At 46.1% G+C, this 18,447-nt stretch overlaps 1 non-coding gene across 1 annotated transcript; it reads left to right on the forward strand.

Annotated features, from left to right (window-relative positions):
- The first annotated feature begins 16,638 nt into the window (after window positions 1-16,638).
- LOC133053290 (U6 spliceosomal RNA) lies at window positions 16,639-16,741 on the forward strand. Its single transcript, XR_009692216.1, has one exon. It is a non-coding gene; the product is annotated as a U6 spliceosomal RNA (small nuclear RNA).
- Window positions 16,742-18,447: the final 1,706 nt, after the last annotated feature.

Genomic DNA, 18,447 nt, shown 5'->3' on the forward strand with positions numbered 1-18,447 from the left:
AAGCCCGTGTACCTGAGAGGCCTTGCTCTGAGCAAGCCACTCAGTGAGATGCCCACCCATCACAATTAGCAGCCTCTGTTCAGTGCAACTAGAGAAAGCTCGGGCAGCATGAAGACCCAGCATAGCCAATAAATAAATAAAATCACACACATGCACGCACACACACACACACACGCACACACACACACACACACGTAAATATTTCGATGAGCCAATGGATGTTGGCAATCTGATCTGTGTTCCTCTGTCTTTTCTAAATCCAGCTTGCACATCTGGAATTTTTCAGTTCATGTACTGTTGAATATATAAATCAGTCTGTCTTTAAAAAAAAAAAAAAAGTCAATTTTTTTTTTTTTTTAACAGAATTTCCCTGGTGGTCCAGGGGTCAACAGTCCATACTTCCAACACAACGGGGTGTGAGTTCAATCCCTGGACGGGGAACTAAGATCCCACCGGCCTTGCAGGGTGGCCAGAAAATGAAAAAACACATTTTTTAAAAAAGAGGCATTTTTACGCCTCAAATTAAGCACGCCTGTTCTCTGCAAGGATGCCTTGATAAGTAGCTTTTGTGTACCAGGACTGTGGCTTCCATGACTCCAGGGAAGATAGTTTCAAAGCTCCAAATTAGCATACTATTATTATTATTTAACAAACAATGATCGTTATCAGCTCCTCCTCTCAAAGACAGCTGGCTTGCTTTCCAGACATCCAGACGCTTCCAGAGACAAGGGTCCTCCACTGAAGAGTTCCCTTTCAAGAAGCAGTAAATAGAGGTCAAGGACACCAGCCAAGGACTTCACTATCTGAGACGCCTCTTACCACCAGCTTACAGCGTCCCTTAATACGGGGGACGAGAGACCTTCAACTGTCATTCCCCACAACTCATTCATCTTGTACTGTTGCGAAAGCCAATTAGTCAACATAAGTGTGAGCGACTTCACTGGCAGATCCTCTCTCTTGTCATTAAACCTCCTTCTAAAGTGTTTAAAGGACCCTTTGAATGTAGCTCCAAGGAAAGAAAGCAGCAGGCTACGCTTCCACCATCTGAGAAATTGCTTTGTAACACTTTCCTCCCAGCAGACGTGCACTCAAGACAGTTCAACAGACACCAACCGCTCTGTGCTAGGCACTGGGCTTGGCACGTTAATTACGTATTGTACTTTAAGTCGCTCAGTGGTGTCCGACTCTTTGTGAGCTCATGGACTGTATGTAGCCCGCCAGGCTCCTCTGCCCATGGGATTCTCCAGGCAAGAACACTGGAGTGGGTTGTCATTTCCTCCTCCAGGGGAGCTTCCCAACCCAGGGATCGAAGCCAGGTCTCCTGCATTGCAGGAGGATTCTTTACCAGCTGAGCCACCTAGGAAGCCCAAGAATAGTGGAGTGGGTAGCCTATGCCTTCTCCCGGTGATCTTCCCAACCCAGGGATTGAACCCAGGTCTCCTGCATTGTAGGCAGATTCTTTACCCGCTGAGCCACCAGAGAAGCCCATGGAAAACAAAGATATATACCGATGAATAAGCTGGTAGATAAACATGCAAGCTCAAAAGGATATACTTATTTTATACTAAAGGAACATGCGTGATGCTAACAGGAACAGCCGCCAACTGATACCACTCCAGGGATGAAATTCAACTCATCATCACTTAGCCCTTAAGACTCTTCCTTCATTGATATCTCCTGAAGATTTGCTTATTTCATTTACTATGGATGGACATTTGAGTGGGCTTCTTCTTTAAAAGTGAAAGTCGCTCAGTCGTGTCTGACTCTTTGCGACCCCGTGGACTATACAGTCCATGGAGTTCTCCAGCCCAGAATACTGGAGTGGGTTGCCAAGCCCTTCTCCAGGGGATCTTTCCCATCCAGGGATCGAACCCAGGTCTCCCGCATTGGAGGCGGATTCTTCACCAGCTGAATCACCAGGGAAGCCCAAGAATACTGGAGTGGGTAGCCTATCCCTTCTCCAGGGGATCTTAAAGGGATTATAAATAGTGCTGTTAAAAAAAATTCCTTTCCATGTCAATGTGGATGAAACATGGATTTCTAAGCATGGAATTGCTCAGCGTTTAGGGTATACGTTCTACTTTAGGGGGGATGGCTCAGCAATTTTCCTTCCTGACCAATTTATACCCCGTGAGAGAGTTCCCGTTGCTCCACACCTTCACAAGCACTTGATATTGTCTCATTTTTTTTGTTTGTTTGTTTGTTTGAAATTCTGGTGGTTATACAGTCCTATCACACCATGTTTTCAATCTGCCTTCTCCTGATGACTAATAAACTTCAGAAGTTTTTAATGTTTATTGGTTATTTTGATACTCTTTGGGCTTCCCTGTGGCTCAACTGGTCAAGAATCCACCTGCAATGCAGGAGAGCTGGATTCGATCCCTGGGGTTGGGAAGATCCCCCTGGAGAAGGGAAAGGCTACCCACTGCAGTATTCTGGCCTGCAGAATCCCGCGGACTGTATAGTCTGTGGGGTCGCAAAGAGTCAGACTCGACTGAGTGACTTTCACTTAGACACTCTTCTTATTTTTATTATTATTGCTTTTATTTTGGGGTGCACCATGCAGCTTTCGGGATCTAACTTCCCTGGCCAGGGATTGAACCCCAGGCCCATGGCAGTGTAAGAGCTGAGTCCTAATTGTTAGGAAAAACGCCGCGGGAGGAAAAAAGCCACCTCTAAGGACCGGTGGTAAAGGCCTTTTATTAAGCGTCGCTCTCGGGCAGAACTCCCGGGGGCTGGTGAGTGAGGAGACAAAGGGAGTCTGCAAGGTATGAGGGGTGGGGAGGGGTTTTATAGTCCGTGCAGGCATCCAGGCCAGGTCTTTTCATATAAGGAAGAAAGCGTGGGCTACAGCGGTGGTCAGTGTCCGAGGGCTTTATGTTGGTACCTGATTGGACCAGCCTGCAGGGGGCCAGCCCCTGGAAGTTTAGCCAGCCTCCGGAATTTGCCTTGCAGCACTTTCCCGGGGCATGCTCCGACCTTTCACTAACCACTGGACAGCTAAAGGGATTCCCTAAACAGTCTGACTGGAGAGTGTCTATTCGGGAACTTCCCTGGGAGTCCAGTGGTTAAGACTCTGTGCTTCCACTGCATGGGACACAGGTCAATGCTCTGGTTACAGAACTTAAGACCCCAGCTGGTGTAGTCAAAAAAAAAAAAAGAAAGAAAGAAAGAAAGAAAAGTGTCTATTCAGGCCCATATTTCAATAGAGTTTTGTAAATTTTTTGATACTGACATATATTGTTTATACATCCAGCATATATATATATATATATATGTATGTATGCATATACATACACATATTATATATATATAATTTTTATATTTCTCACTCCTTTAAGTGAGTTTCTTTAAGGGGTTTTTAAGGGGCTTCTTTAAGTGAGCTTCCTTTAGGGGGCTTCCCTGATGGCTCAGCTGGTAAAGAATCCACCTGCAATGTGGGAGACCTGGGTTCGATTCCTGGGTTGGGAAGATCCGCTGGAGAAGCGATAGGCTGCCCACTCCAGTATTCTTGGGCTTCCTTGGTGGCTCAGCTGGAAAAGAATCCGCCTGCAATGTGGGAGACTTGGGTTCAATCCCTGGGTTGGGAAGATCCCCTGGAGAAGGGAAAGGCTACTCACTCCAGTATTCTGGCCTGGAGAACCCCATGGGCTGTATAGTGCATGGGGTAGCAAACAATCGGACACCACTGAGCGACTTTCGCTTCACTTCACTCTTTCAATGCTGTCTTTTGAGGAACAGAAGCTGTAAATATTTTTTGTTTTGATTGTGCTGTAATTTGAACCTCCCCGCCCATGAGTCCTCAAAAACACTCATCTTAGCCACAGTCTTTCATGAACGCATCCATTGGCATTTCCTATAAATCGCACCTTGCATACTGGTTTGTTACAGCATCACACGGGGAACCTGATCTCCACCGCAGAAGGACTGTCTGTCTTCTTTATCACAGTAGGAGCATAATAACTCCTGGGTTTAACTTTTAATACATGTGAAGACTTAAAACAACACTCGTTGTTACCATAAAAAGCAAATCAGCGGGAAGCTTACAATATTGGAAATCAGAGGATAATTTCATACCAAATGACTACCTCCTCCATGCACTAAAGGTAGTTTTTGTTCCATAGATAAATCCCAAATTTACCTGGATTACTCATCAGACTGACGCATCAAGTGGCAGTCAATTTGCTTTTATTCACACATCTATCTGGGTTTGCCCCTAGGAAAGTGTAATTAGGAAGATGGTCGCTCTTAAGATGGTTTCCCAGGTGGCTCTGCGGTAAAGAAGATGCCTGCCAGAGCAAGAGATGCAAGCTCAAACCCTGGCTTGGGAAGATCCCCTGGAGAAGGAAAGGGCAACCCACTCCAGGATTCTTGCCTGGGAAATCCCAAGGACAGAGGAGCCTGGTGGGGCGGGGGTGGCAGGCTACAGTCCACGAGGTTTGCAAGAGAGTCAGACGTGACCAAGCAACTATACCGACAACAGCAAGCTCTTGAAATGCTAGATCAAGGAAGACCTTCAGCTTAGCTTTTCACCATCAGGATGCTCGAGAGCTCATTTGACAGGGAAAGTATCCAGCTGGTGCAGCAGTGAAGAGAGAAAGGAAAAAATGAAGGATGGTATCATCTTGGGTAGCATAAAAAATAAAGGCTGAGCATAGTACCGATGCTGGGGAGGTCGAGGATCTGGGTGGGAAGACATGACAGGCGGCTTTAAAATTTTATTTTTCCTTTTTGGCCGTGTCATGTCGCATATGGGATCTCAGTTCCCCAACCGGGGATCAAACCAAGCACCCCCCTGCAACAGAGGCTCAGAGCCTTAACTACTGGACCACCAGGGAAGTCTTATAAAGACAAAGCAACTGATAAGAGAAAAGAATGACTGTTGATTACTAGCCCTCATCACTTCCCCAGAACAGGTGTCCAAGAGGGGTGATCGATCACTCAGGGCTTACGGAACAGGGGTGATTGCTCGGGGTTTACAGAGTCGGCGAAAGCAGAAAAGAAGGGCTGGCTTACGTCAGAGGACGATAAACTCTGGTAACTGACCAGAGAGAGAGAAACTTCAGGATAAGGTGAGGTTTATGGGATGAAAGGGAGGGTATTAAGGCAGTTTTACAAACGTCTAATGCTCTCCAACTTTTGATCTTGGCGTAACCCCTGGACAACAGCTGTGGCCGGCTATGCCTGGATTAGCCTTCACCAAGAAAAGAGTCGTGCGCGGATGTGAGAGCTGGACCGCAAAGAAGGCTGAGCACAGAAGAATTGAGGCTTTCAAACTGAGGTGCTGGAGAAGACTCGTGAGAGTCCCCTGGACTGCAAGGAGATCCAACCAGTCCATCCTAAACGAAATCAACCTTGAAGATTCATTGGAAGGGTGGATGCTGAAGCTGAAACACCAATACTCTGGCCACCTGACGCGAAGAAGTAGAAAAAAATATTGAGGGCAGGAGGAGAAGGGGGCAACAGAGGATGAGATGACTGGATGGCATCACCGACTCGATGGACACGCGTTTGAGTAAACTCCGGGAGTTGGTGATGGACAGGGAGGCCTGGCGTGCTGCAGTCCATGGGGTCACAAAGAGTCAGACAGGACTCAGCGACTGAACAACAACATCTCCTTTCTGGGCATGCTTCTCCTCCCTCCTCTTCAGGAGTATCTGTCCACGGGGGAGAGATTCCAGACGCTCATACTGGGGTCCACCTATCTCCTGCCTCATAAGGGCCTAGTCAGTGGTCAGGTTCCCAAGGCACAGTTTGAGACCGAGAAGGACCCTGCAGGGTTCCTGGGTACCAGGCCTTTCTGGGTGCCCCCAACCCCCGATTTCTGTGATTATAGGACACAGCCTTCATTCAGCCTGAGGTAGGAGATGGATGGGCTCCAGGTTAGGCATTTACAGACAGCCTGCTGTTTGCATTTCCTGAGACAGGATATAGCTGGGTTCCAGTTGGGGCATTTACAGTTAGCCTCCTAATGGCCCCTTGGAAATGGAAGTAACAACAGAAGGGTAAATGGCCAGCCTTTGTCTCTTGCAAACACCTCAAGGTAAGAGTTACCAGCAAAGACAAAGAGGGGGCAAAACATAGTCTGAGTAAAGAATTAAGGGGTCTCCGTGCCCCCTCTGTCATCTTTTGGGACAAAGGAGACACTACACAGATGTGAAAAGGCTCCTTGAGGGTCAAAAGTTAGGGGCCAAGGCCAGCCCATAATGAGTCATGTTCCTCCCAGAAGCCTTCACTGCAAGATCCATCTTGGCTGGGGGGTGCGTGGGCAAGCAGGGGAGGGTCCCAGGGTGGGTCGGGTGTAGACAGAGAAACCAGATACTTGGCCGGAAGGAAGACAAAGGCCCGGCAGAACTGACTTATGTAAATACATGACCTAACCACCTCTGTGCACTCTGGTTCACGAGGGCGGACGCCCACACCCTTTCTCTCTGGGTGTGGCCTCTCTGCCTTGCTCTAAAACTAAACCAGCTGCTTTGTTTGTGGTCTCCCACTTGTTGCTGTCTCAAAGAATCAATGTTGCACTCGCACTGACAGCTTCGGCCTCCGTGATAACTGCATTTTTCACCGGGGTGGGGGTTAGAGATCCAGGGAGAAACAGCTCCAAGCCTCTGAGCCCTTGCTGGTCTGGTGGCTAGGATTCCTGTTTTTTTCATCCGGGCTGTCCAGGTTTGATTCCTGGGCAGGGGAAATCAAGATCTGGCTTCGGGCCACTGCTCACTGCCTGAGATTGAAACTACCTGAGTTTGAGTCCCAAAGGGCAGATCAAAGCCGTGGCTAATTAGGGAAGGGAAGGGATGGGAGACCAGGAAGGAATAAAGAGCCAAGAGCAGGCTTGAGGCATCGTCCTGGTTCCCCATCATGGGATACACACGACGATACCTTTGAGCTATCTTGCAGATACTGAAACCCCCTCCAGATGGAACAGGTTGACGACTAATGATGGCATGCCCTCCACACGCATGTAAACCCCAGACCACTTGGACCTCAACGTTGATGATGCTAACTCCCAGTTACCTCACCAGCAACCCGTCAAAGGAAGGTCCACCAGCTGATCATGCCCTCTTTGAACCATTATTGCATAGCCACGCATTCCGTGGAAACAAACTCACTTAGGACAGTGCAGATCGTGGAGCGCAGTTGATTACACCAGCGGGCCTCAGGCAGAGTCTCTCCTCTTAGCCAAGGACCCCAACCAGTTTTTGTGAAAACCTTATATACCCTAAGTGTACGTGCCCAAACCCGCCTCCCCAAATGCCCCGAAAGTAGTCTGAACAAAGGAAAAGAAAGATACAGTCAAAGTTAACCTGTGATTCGTATGCCTTAACCCTAAGTAGTGAACAGTGGACAATTATCAATAGGCCTGTGGTCATATCCCAATAAGCAGAATAGAATGTTTGACTCTATTCAGTTACACAGATAATTAGGTTATTCTTTTAGGTGACGGACAGTCTAGGTAAGAGTTCTGGGGCTCTTTCGTGGTGGGGGCCGGGGGCTTGGTTTTCCAGTTGGTATGTCGTTTCCATAGATACTGGGCATAGAGCTCAAAGTCCATAGTCCGGCCCAAGATGTGGTCCTGCTTTCAAGATAGAGCCTGTTCTGTCTGTTTCCTCCTTCAGTATGATGAAACTTCTCACTATCGTCTCCAAGTAGGCACACATAGCTTTTTCAAGGCAGGAGCCCACTGTATCCCCCTTTGCCTGGCCCAGCAATAAAAGCCTCTCTTTTCTCTCTCCTTCACCCAAAACTCTGTCTCTGACGTTTGATTTGGCACCGGTGTACAGAAAAGCTGAGCCGTCAGCATCCGTTTCTGACCGCTTTTGACCAATTGGAGGCATCAGTGAGGGGCTTCCCTGGTGGTCCGTAGGTAAAGAATTTTCCTGTATTGCAGGAGACCCGGGTTCAATCCCTGGGTTGGGGGAAGATCCCCTGGACAAGGGAATGGCAGCCCACTCCAGTATTGCTGCCTGGAGACTCCCACGGACAGAGGAGCCTGGCGGGCTACAGTCCAGGGGGTCGCAAGTGTCAGACATGACTGAGCGACCAAAAGACCACCTCCGGGCACCAGGGAAACTGCTTCTAAAGCTCCTCTTCCATTTTCACCAGGGAAGAAGTCCTTTGGCATGCCCACTCAACACTGTAGGTAGCTGCCCTCTTGATTCCTGCAAAACGACCCCTCTTTCTGTTGGGGATATAGGAAGCTCTTAAAGAGAAGCACCGGCCCAAGTAACAGACAAAAATAGCTCAAACCCGAGTGCTTCATGACAGCTTGGCAAGAGCCTTGAAACGGTTTCAATTATATAGTAGCGCAGGTTTCCCGAGAAGTGGGGCAATTTGTACTGAGCTATTCTCTGATGTCAGATTATAGTACAAGCAAAGCAATTAGCTTGAAAGGGCTTCGGAGGACCAGGGTGGAACAAAGGTAAGCTATCCAGAGACAGGAAGGCAGTCTTCAGGATGCAGAGGCAAAGTCCTTGGGCAACAATCAATAGCCTGTACTTGGGTCAACAATAGATGGATTTGCCTAATTGTAGCCTCAAATCTTAGGTTCCCAGGTGAAGCCTGTGGTTGAGTTCTGTGCTTCCTAGGAATGAAGCTGCTGACCAAACGCCCACCCCATCCCACCCCTCAGCCATGGACAATCCAAGAGCTATGAGCTGTTTTCCCCACATAAATGGCATTATTTTGGGGACATCCCTGGTGCTCCAGTGGCTAAGACTTCGTGCTCCCAACGCAAAGGGCCAGGGTTCAATCCCTGGTCAGGGAACTAGATCCCACGTTGTTGTTCAGTCACTCAGTTGTGTCCAACTCTTTGCGACCCCATGGACGGCAGCACACCAGGCCTCCCTGTCCATCACCAACTCCCGGAGTTCACTCAAACTCATGTCCATGGAATTGGTGATGCCATCCAACCATCTCATCCTCTGTCGTCCCCTTCTCCTCCCGCCTTCAATCTTTCCCAGCACCAGGGTCTTTTCTAATGAGTCAGTTCTTCGCATCAGGTGCCCAAAGCACTGGAGCTTCATCTTCAGCATCAGTCCTTCCAATGAATATTCAGGGCTGATTTCCCTTAGGATGGACTGGCTTGATCTCCTTGCTGTCCAAGGGACTCTCAAGAATTTTCTCCAGCACCACAGTTTGAAGGCATCAATTTTTTGGCACTCAGTCTTGTTTATGGACCAACTCTCACATCTGTACGTGACTGCTGGAAAAACCATAGCTTTGACTAGGTGGACCTTTGTTGGCAAAGTGATGTCTCTGCTTTTTAATACACTGTCTAGGTTGGTCATAGCTTTTCTTCCAAAGAGCAAGCGTCTTTTAATTTCATGGCTGCAGTCACCATCTGCAATGATATTGAAGTCCAAGAAAACAACACCTGTCCCTCTTTTCACTTTCTCCCCTTCTATTTGCCATGAAGTGATGGGACCAGATGCCATGATCTTAGCTTTCTGAAAGCTGAGTTTTAAGCCAGCTCTTTCACTCTCCTGATTCACTTTCACCAAGAGGCTCTTTAGTTCCTCTTTGCTTTCTGCCATGAGAGGGGTACATCTGCATATCTGAGTTTATTGCTGACGGTGGCTCAGATCATGAGCTCCTTTTTGCAAAATTCAGGCTCAAATTGACAACAGGAGCGAAAACCACTACACCATTCAGGTATGACGTAAATCAAATAGGTTATGGTTGATTATACAGAGCAGGCAACAAATAGATTCAAGAGACTAGATTTGATAGACAGAGTGCCTGAAGAACTACGGACAAAGGTTTATAACGTTGTACGGGAAGTGGTAACCAAAACCATCCCCAAGAAAAAGAAATACAAAATGTCAAGATGGTTGTCTGAGGAGGCCCTACAAGTAGCTGAGAAAAGAGGAGAAGCGAAGGGCAAAGGAGAAAGGGAAAGATAAGCCCAACTGAATGCAGAGTTCCAGAGAATAGCAAGGAGAGATAAGAAAGCCTTCCTCAGTGATCAGTACAAAGAAATAAAAGAAAACAATAGAATGGGAAAGACCAGAGATCTCTTCAGGAAAATTAGAGACACCAAGGGAATATTTCATGCAAAGATGGGCACAATAAAGGACAGAAATGGTATGGACCTAATAGAAGCAGAAGATGTTAAGAAGAGGTGGCAAGAATACACAGAGGAACTATACAAAAAAGATCTTCATGACCCAGATAACCATGAAGGTGTGATCACTCACCTAGAGCCAGACATCTTGGAATGCGAAATCAAGTGGGCCTTAAGAAGCATCACTATGAACAAAGCTAGTGGAGGTGATGGAATTATAGCTGAGCTATTTCAAATCCTAAAAGATGATGCCATTAAAGTGCTGCACTCAATATGTATTTCATGCAAAGAAGGGCACAATAAAGGTCAGATCTCACGTACTGCAACTAAAAGGTCCTGCATGCCCCAACTAAGACTTGAAGCAGCCAAATAAATAAATAAAATAAATTTTAAAAAGAGCAAGTTGTTGTTATTTCACATATACACATACTTTGGGATTTACAGGGAAGCTATTCAAACCAGTAGACACTTAAGTCATTTCTGATAACCATTGTACTCATGCTTTGAAAGAGAAAAGAGAGAAAGTGAAGTCGCTCAGTCGTGTCTGACTCTTTGCAACCCCACGGACTGTAGACCACCAGGCTCCTCCACCTATGGAATTTTCCAGGCAAGAATACTGGAGCGGGTTGCCATTTCCTTCTCCAGGGGATCTTCTCGAGCTGGGGATTGAACCTGGGTCTCCCGCATTGCAAGCAGACACTTTACCATCTGAGCCACCAGGGAAACCCATTCATGCTTGGAACACATTCAAAATCCACTTGACTTTCAAGCCTATCATATCATATTGATTTCATCCCTTAATCTTTACTAAGGGTAAATGAAGACTGTTGAAGATGACTAACGTAAATCTGGGGGGCAGGGAAAACAACTAAGCAAGTCTTAAGATTTATGTCACCGTGTACTTTTTGTGTAGAATAGATCTTTATCAAATGTCAGATCTTTATCAAACGCTCAGTGAAATCAGTTCAGTCAAGTAGCAGCATTCTCCTTCATAGGATCCAAGCAGGAGGGAAAGATGAGATGTTTAGCATACTGACGGTGAGGACATTTGAAAAGAGATGGAAAAAGACCAACGTTCCTATGAAAGAAAGCGCTGTTTGGAGGAAGCTAAGTAAGACAAGGCTTTTCAGGGGACGCCGTGGTAAAGAATCCAGCTGCCAAGCAGGAGATGCGGGTTCGACCCCTGTGTCGGGAAGATCTCTTGGAGGAGGGAAGGACAACCCACTCCAGTATTGTTGCCTGGAGAATTCCATGGACAGAGGAGCCTGGCGGGCTACAGCCCATGGGGTTGCAAAGAGTCGGACACGACTTAGTGACGGAACACAAGTAAGATGGAGGAGTTAGGCAACTGGAATTCACTTGGCGTTGAAAGGAGTTAGATTTATGTGCTATGTTTTTACTGGTTAAATCAAGCCCTTCATAAAAACTTCGAAGCCCCAGCGATATTACAGGGAAGAGACACAGACAGCTTTTGGGCCCTGAAGGTATGTATTTCCAGGTATTCTGCATAGCCGTTTGCAGGGCATCTGGCTCCTCCTTTTTATCTGTTCCCATGTACCATCCACCCAATGGGTATCACTGGGGGTATCAATGAGGGATGTCAAGGAACACGCCCTTCATTCTTCGTCAAGGCCTCTGTCTGCATAGGCAGTGTCGTCTTCTCTTCTGTTTCCCCACTGACTTGTTCACTTCTGGGTTTCGTTTACAGAGAGCAGCGTCTCACCCACCACAGACATTCCTTTAAGCAAAAACAAGGAAGAAGGGACTTCTCTACTGGTCCAGGGGCTCAGACGCCGAACTACAAGTGAGCAGGGGGCCGGGTCTGATCCCCGGCCAGTTAGCGCTAGTGGTGAAGAACCCGCCTGCCAAGGCAGGAGATGTAAGACACAGGGGTTCGATCCCTGGGTTGGGAAGATTCCTTGGAGAAGAAAGTGGTAACCCATTCCTATATTCCTGCCTGGGAAGTCCCAATGGACAGAGGAACCTGGCGGGCTAGAGTCCACGGGGTCACAAAGAGTCAGACACAACTCAAGCGACTTAGCACGCACATACAGGTGCGTGTATGTTTACACGTCGCAATGATCAAAGATCCTATGTGCTGGAACTAAAAGCTGGCACGGCCAAATGAATCACTATTTTTTAAAAATTCAAGGAAGAAATTTTGCTGCCTCCTCCATCCCCAAGGTCTACTTCCTGGCAATGGGAAACCGGGGCATCACTCACCAGAGGTCAAGTTAGGACCAAGTTCCTTGGCACAGGCCAGCGGCCCCGTTAAACACTCAAAAGTTCCAAAGACTGGCAAATCCCATCCGGGAAAAGCCCTATTATGTCCTGGAATCGGCAGGACATTCACCAGGGAAGCTGTTTCTAATCCTACCCTTTCATAACCCTAGTTGAGACAGGACTCTGAGAGAATGTAGGAAAGGATACAGACTTCTGGAGAAGGTTCCATGACATGAAGACCTGGCTTTTGAGGGGCCTCTGAGCTGTTTATGGACTTCCCAGGTGCCTCAATGGGTAAAGAATAAGCCTGCAATGGCAGGAGACCTGGGTTTGATCCCTGGGTTGGGAAGATCCACTGGAGGATGGATTTGCCATCCATTCCAGGATTCTTGCCTGGAGGATCCCTTGGACAGAGAGGAGCGTGGTGGGGCTACAGTCCATGGAGTCACAAAGGGCCAGACACGACTGTGATTAAGCCACCACTCAAGGCGCAGACACTGGGTCATGAAATGAAGGGGAGTGATAGAAAAGACAAATTCTATCTCATGTCATCATCTTCGCATCCTTGTGAAGTGAAGTCACACAGTCGTGTCTGATTCTTTGCAACCCCGTGGACTGCAGTCTCCCAGGCTCCTCTGTCCATGGGATTCTCCGGGAAAGAATACTGGAGTGGGTTGCCATTCCCTTCTCCAGGGGATCTTCCCAACCCAGGGACTGAACCCAGGTCTCCCACTTTGCAGGCAGATGCTTTACCCTCTAAGCCACCAGGGAAGCCCATTCTTTGCAGAACTATGCAGAACTAGCATTCTTTAAGGGATCATTAAATTGTCTCTCTCTCCAAGGCGATACAATCATTTAATTTACATCAACAAAAGCTTTGAGTGAACTAAACTTTTTTCCTGAGTTTGACACAAATAATTCAAGCTTTTTCAACCTGCATCTCTGTTCAAAGAAATAGTTCTCTTTACGTCAAATGAGATTTCTTAAAAAAGAACACCAGTTTCTTTGTCCAGATGACACAATCCTAGCTCATTTTATACTCTTTTTTTCCCCTTTATCCTCTTAAAATGACTATTATTTTTAAAATGAGACGGGTACAACGCCATGCTGTGAAACAAATGCTGTCAATAGACATTATTATCACAAAACAGGAATGTAAGAAAAAAAGTTGATGGTGAGATCTACAGCTTGCTTAAAAACAGTAGCAAAAATAGTTCAAAGCTTATGCTGTTTGTTGCTGGCTGTTTTGTGGGAAAACATTTTATCTGCCCCCAAACTATGCAGCTTGGGCTTATTTCTATTGTGTTTGTTGTCAGATTTTTGTCTACTGGATTTCTTAAAATTCAAAAGAGGATTATACTACATTTATAATTGCACCTATAAATATGCTAGCTGAAAGCTTTTATTTTCTGCCTTCCTTGGGGGATAAAAGACATCACTTGGAGGATATTCTCTGCATAAATTCATATTTTCTTCTATTTTTTCTACTGAGATCAACTCTTCCCTCTTTCCATCAAGCCTGTCTTCATCTTCCCCTTTTTGGTCATGATCCTAATTTTACTTGAGTCCTCAACTGTCGGTACCAAAATGACAGCTGTGTTTAATATTGGAATATCAACATGTCAAAATAGCTTCACTCCAGAAAAGATGACATTTCTGTGTACTGACTTTGGAGAGTCAGCTCTGAGGGCCATTTATTTTTTAATCTAGTGATATCGGGAGTGTTTATAAATGCTCAAGAGTTTTTTCTTTCTTTCTTTCTTTCTTTTTTTTTTTGGCTTCACCATGCCAGCCTGTTGAATCTTAGTTCCCTGACCAGGGATCAAACCTGCGCCCAAACATTGGAAGGTGAAGACTTAACTATTGGACCACCAGGGAAGTTTCTTCAAGATGCCTTTAACTATAGTTCCTTCTTGCTCAGACATAACCAGGAACTGTGTACCATCCTCAGAGATCTCAGGGTTTGTGATAGGATGAAACCCACTGTGCACATATATTAAACAAGAAAGGACTCAACTACTTAAGAACTTATAATGTCAAGAGCTTTGATAACCTCCCAGGAAAAGATGCTTTAAAACAGGATTTTTTTTTTTTTTTTAAAGATTAAAAAAAAAAATGAACCTTTTTTAAAGTCTCTGTTGAATTTGTTACAACATTGCTTCTCTTTTTATGTTTCCGGTCTGTGAGGCATGTGTCATTTTAGCTGCCTGACCAGGGATCAAGCCATCACCCCCTCCACTGGAAGATGAAGTCCCAACCACTGGACCTATCTGGGGGAAGTTCCCCCCCCAAATAGGATTTCTCATGGGTGGTAACCTCTGAGACCAGGCGGAGATTTTGGAATGTCCACTTATGCCCTGCGAGTTACATGCAACTAAATGCTGACCTTAAACTCATCATCCACAGAAAGCATTACAGAGTGTTCCCTTCCTTCACAATTTCCCCCAAAGACACTGCAGTCACAGTAAGCTAGGTCACAGGACAGTGTCTACTCTAAAATCTCACTGGTGTAGGGACCTGCCTGGTGGCCCAGTGGTTAAGACTTCGCCTTCCAGTGCAAGGGGTGTGAGTTTGATCGCTGGGCGGGGAGCTAAGATCTCACATGCCTTACAGCCAAAGAATTTAAAAAAAAAAAAAAAACAAAAAAAACCCCACTGAAGAACAAAAAAAGAAAAAACAAAAAAAAACCCAAAACCCACTGAAGAAATATTGTAACAAAATTAATAAAGACTTCTAAAATGGTTCACATAAAAAAAAAAAATCTTAAAATCTCACTGGTGCAAAACGCTTACTTCTTTCTCATTCTCTCTCCCCAGTGTGGTTGGCAGACAGGTTCAGCTCATCCTTGTGACTCACAGACCCGACCGATGGAGGCTCTGCGATCTCACGATGCCCACCTTTCAAAATGAGGCTCGGTAATAGCAGGACGACTAAAGAGGCAGGCAGAGGTGATGAGCTCAGCCCAGAAGTGGTGTCTGTCATCAAGTCTCCCTTGTGTTCCCATCACGAAAAGTCTGAACTAGTCACCTGAGCAAATGTACCTCCAAAGGCACGGACTTCTCCCTGCAGAAGTAGAGGAGAAGCCAGATGCAGGAATATTTATAACGCCTACCCCGATGCTGGGAAAGACAGAAGGCAAAAGGAAAAGAGGGTGACAGAGGATGAGATGGTTGGATGGCATCATCAACAGACATGAGTTTGAGCAGGCTCAGAGAGGTAGCGAAGGACAGGGAAGCCTGCCGTGGGGCAGTCCCCGGGGTCCCAAAGACTCGGACAGAACTGAGCAAGTGAACACCACCACTTGCAGGGAAGGAGAATTCAGCATGCCTGTACCACAATAGCAAAAATAAAACATGAGTACCCCGAAGTCCCTCACTTCAGGGCAAGGGTGGGATGACTTGAGAGATTGTCGTTGAACACGTATATTACCATATGCGAAATAGACGACCAGAGCAAGTTTGACGCATGAAGCGGGGTACCCAAAACTGCTGCTCTGGGACAACCTAGAGGGATGGGGTGGGGAGGGAGGTGGGAGCGGGGTTCAGGATCGGGGGGGAACACAGGTATCCCTGTGGCCAATGCACGTTGATGTATGACCAAAAAAAAAAAAAAAAAATCATCACAATATTGTAATTATTCTCCAAATAAAATAAATAAATTATTTTTAAAACAACAACCACAAAGGATCAGTCACCTCTGAATTGATATAATTCACTTATACCAAGAGATGCTGAACCATGCAAAATGGCCATGGCTGAATCTCTGCAATGCCATATTACAATCCGGCATAACAATATTTAGGGAAGGGTGGAAATGAGTCTAAAGTCATCTTCATTAATTAAATGCATCAGATTCTGCATTTCAGGAAAGCTCTGGAGAGACAGCGGCGACTTTACAAGGGAGAAAGCTGAAAATAATGAATCTCACTCTCCATCTCCTTCTTGAGAAACTGTGCGCTGACTCGTATTTGTTTTAAGAACACCACATTTTGTGACCGCCGCCAGGAAGGTGAGACGAGAGAGGGACAAAAATCTAGGAGTGCGTTGTTGATTTTCTTATAATTTCCCATCTCCATCTCCTTTTCTTAGTGGACACAGCATGATCTGCTTCATGTAGAAAGTTCCATCCCAACGGGGATGTTTTTCCCAGCCTAGCTGTGTTGAGATTCGGTACTGCGGTGACTGAACCAATATAACGCTTGTGGGATTATAGACGTGGACAAGAGCTCTTCAGGAGAAGATGGAACTCAGTTGGACACAGATTATAGGATCTGTTTTCAGAGGATAAACCATGTTTTGACCATCTCGTTCAACGTCATGTAACAGTCTCTCAGAAGGACAGCACGGTGCTTGCTTTAGCAGCATATATACTAAAATTGGAACGATACAAGGAAGATTAGCATGGCCCCTGGGCGACCATGGTATGGAAATTCGAAATTCGTGAAACGTTATATTAAAAAAAAGTTACAGCATGAAACATTTCCCCCAAACGGTATTCAAATTATAATAGCAACTGCATCATTTTTTTTTAACACCATCTGATCTCAGAATTGTTACTGAAAACAAATATATATCTCAAAAGAAACAAAGTCGCAAAAGATGTCAGGCAAGGTTTGCTTTTACCATACTCTATGCTAAGTCACTTCAGTCGTGTCCGACTCTGTGTGACCCCATAGACGTCAGCCCGCCAGGCTCCGCCGTCCCTGGGATTCTCCAGGCAAGGACACTGGAGTGGGTTGCCACTTCCTTCTCCAATGCATGAAAGTGAAAAGTGAAAGTGAAGTCGCTCAGTCACACCCGATTCTTTGCGACCCCATGGACTGCAGCCTACCAGGCTCCTCCGTCCATGGGATTTTCCAGGCAAGAGTACTGGAGTGGGCTGCCATTGCCTTCTCCGACCATACTCTATAAACATTAGCATTTTGAGAAGAACAAATTCACATGCAAAACTCAGGCGCTTTGCATGGATTGTGACATTGTGCCCAGATGATGCAAATTAAGATCGCCCGGTTAATCCTGCTGGTATTTATAATCCTTTGGTGCAAAAGGTCAGCATCTTCTGCTGTGTTTTTTTTTTTTTTGATGTTGAGGGTCCAAAGTGGTATGCAGGGTTGACCTATTACAAGTTGACACTTTGTAGTGCGAATCCCTAAGGAGGTATCAGTTTATAGGTTTATTAGACAGGTTTTTTCTATATATCAAGGCCTTCCCTTGTGGCTCAGCTGGTAAAGAATCTGCCTGCAATGTGAGAGACCTGGGTTTGATCCCTGGGTCAGGAAGATCCACTGGCGAAGGGACAGGCTACCCACTCCAGCATTCCTGGGCTTCCCTTGTGGCTCAGCTGGTAAAGAATCCGCCTGCAATGTGGGAGATCCCGGTTCGATCCCTGGGTTTGGAAGATGCCGTGGAGAAGGGAAAGGCTACCCACTCCAGTAGGCTGGCCTGGAGAATGCAGTCCATGGGGTCGTAAAGAGTTGGACAAGACTGAGCGACTTTCACTTTTTCACTTGCCTTTCACATACAGGTTTTTCCATGTATCAAAAGGCATATGCCTAGGGTTATGCAGTAGATGTTTGTGGAGATATTAACCAAAAACAAAAATAAAATACGTGGAAGGAGAGGAAAAGTTGCTTTACTTGCCTTAGTTGTCCCTATTAAGGGATGGTTGAAGTCAACGCCTTCCTGGGCTTGCAGATGAAAAGACACACAGATACATGGGTGGATTTCATGTCGATTTCTAATCTTTTTTAACATGGACAACATCTGACTCAAGATGGACCCTAGAGACGGTCATACAGAGTGAAGCAGGACACAAAGAGAAAAACAAATATCGTATATTAATGCACATACGGGGAAACTAGAAAAATGGTACTGATGATCCTATTTGCTCTGCAGAAATAGAGATAGGGAGGTCGAGAACACACACAGGGACACCAGGAGGGTAAAGAGCGGGTGGAAGGAATTGGGAGGTTGCGGTTGACATGTATACACTGTGGATAACTATGCATAAAACAGGTCACTGATGAGGACCCACTGCATAGCACAGGGAACTCTCACTGAACAGATGCACATTCTGTGCTGATTTACACGGGAAGGAAATCCCCCCAAAATAGGGGATACGTGGATACGGATGGCTGACTCACTTGGCTGTAGAGCAGA

This window comes from Dama dama, chromosome X (assembly GCF_033118175.1).
Source record: "Dama dama isolate Ldn47 chromosome X, ASM3311817v1, whole genome shotgun sequence".
NCBI lineage: Eukaryota > Metazoa > Chordata > Mammalia > Artiodactyla > Cervidae > Dama > Dama dama.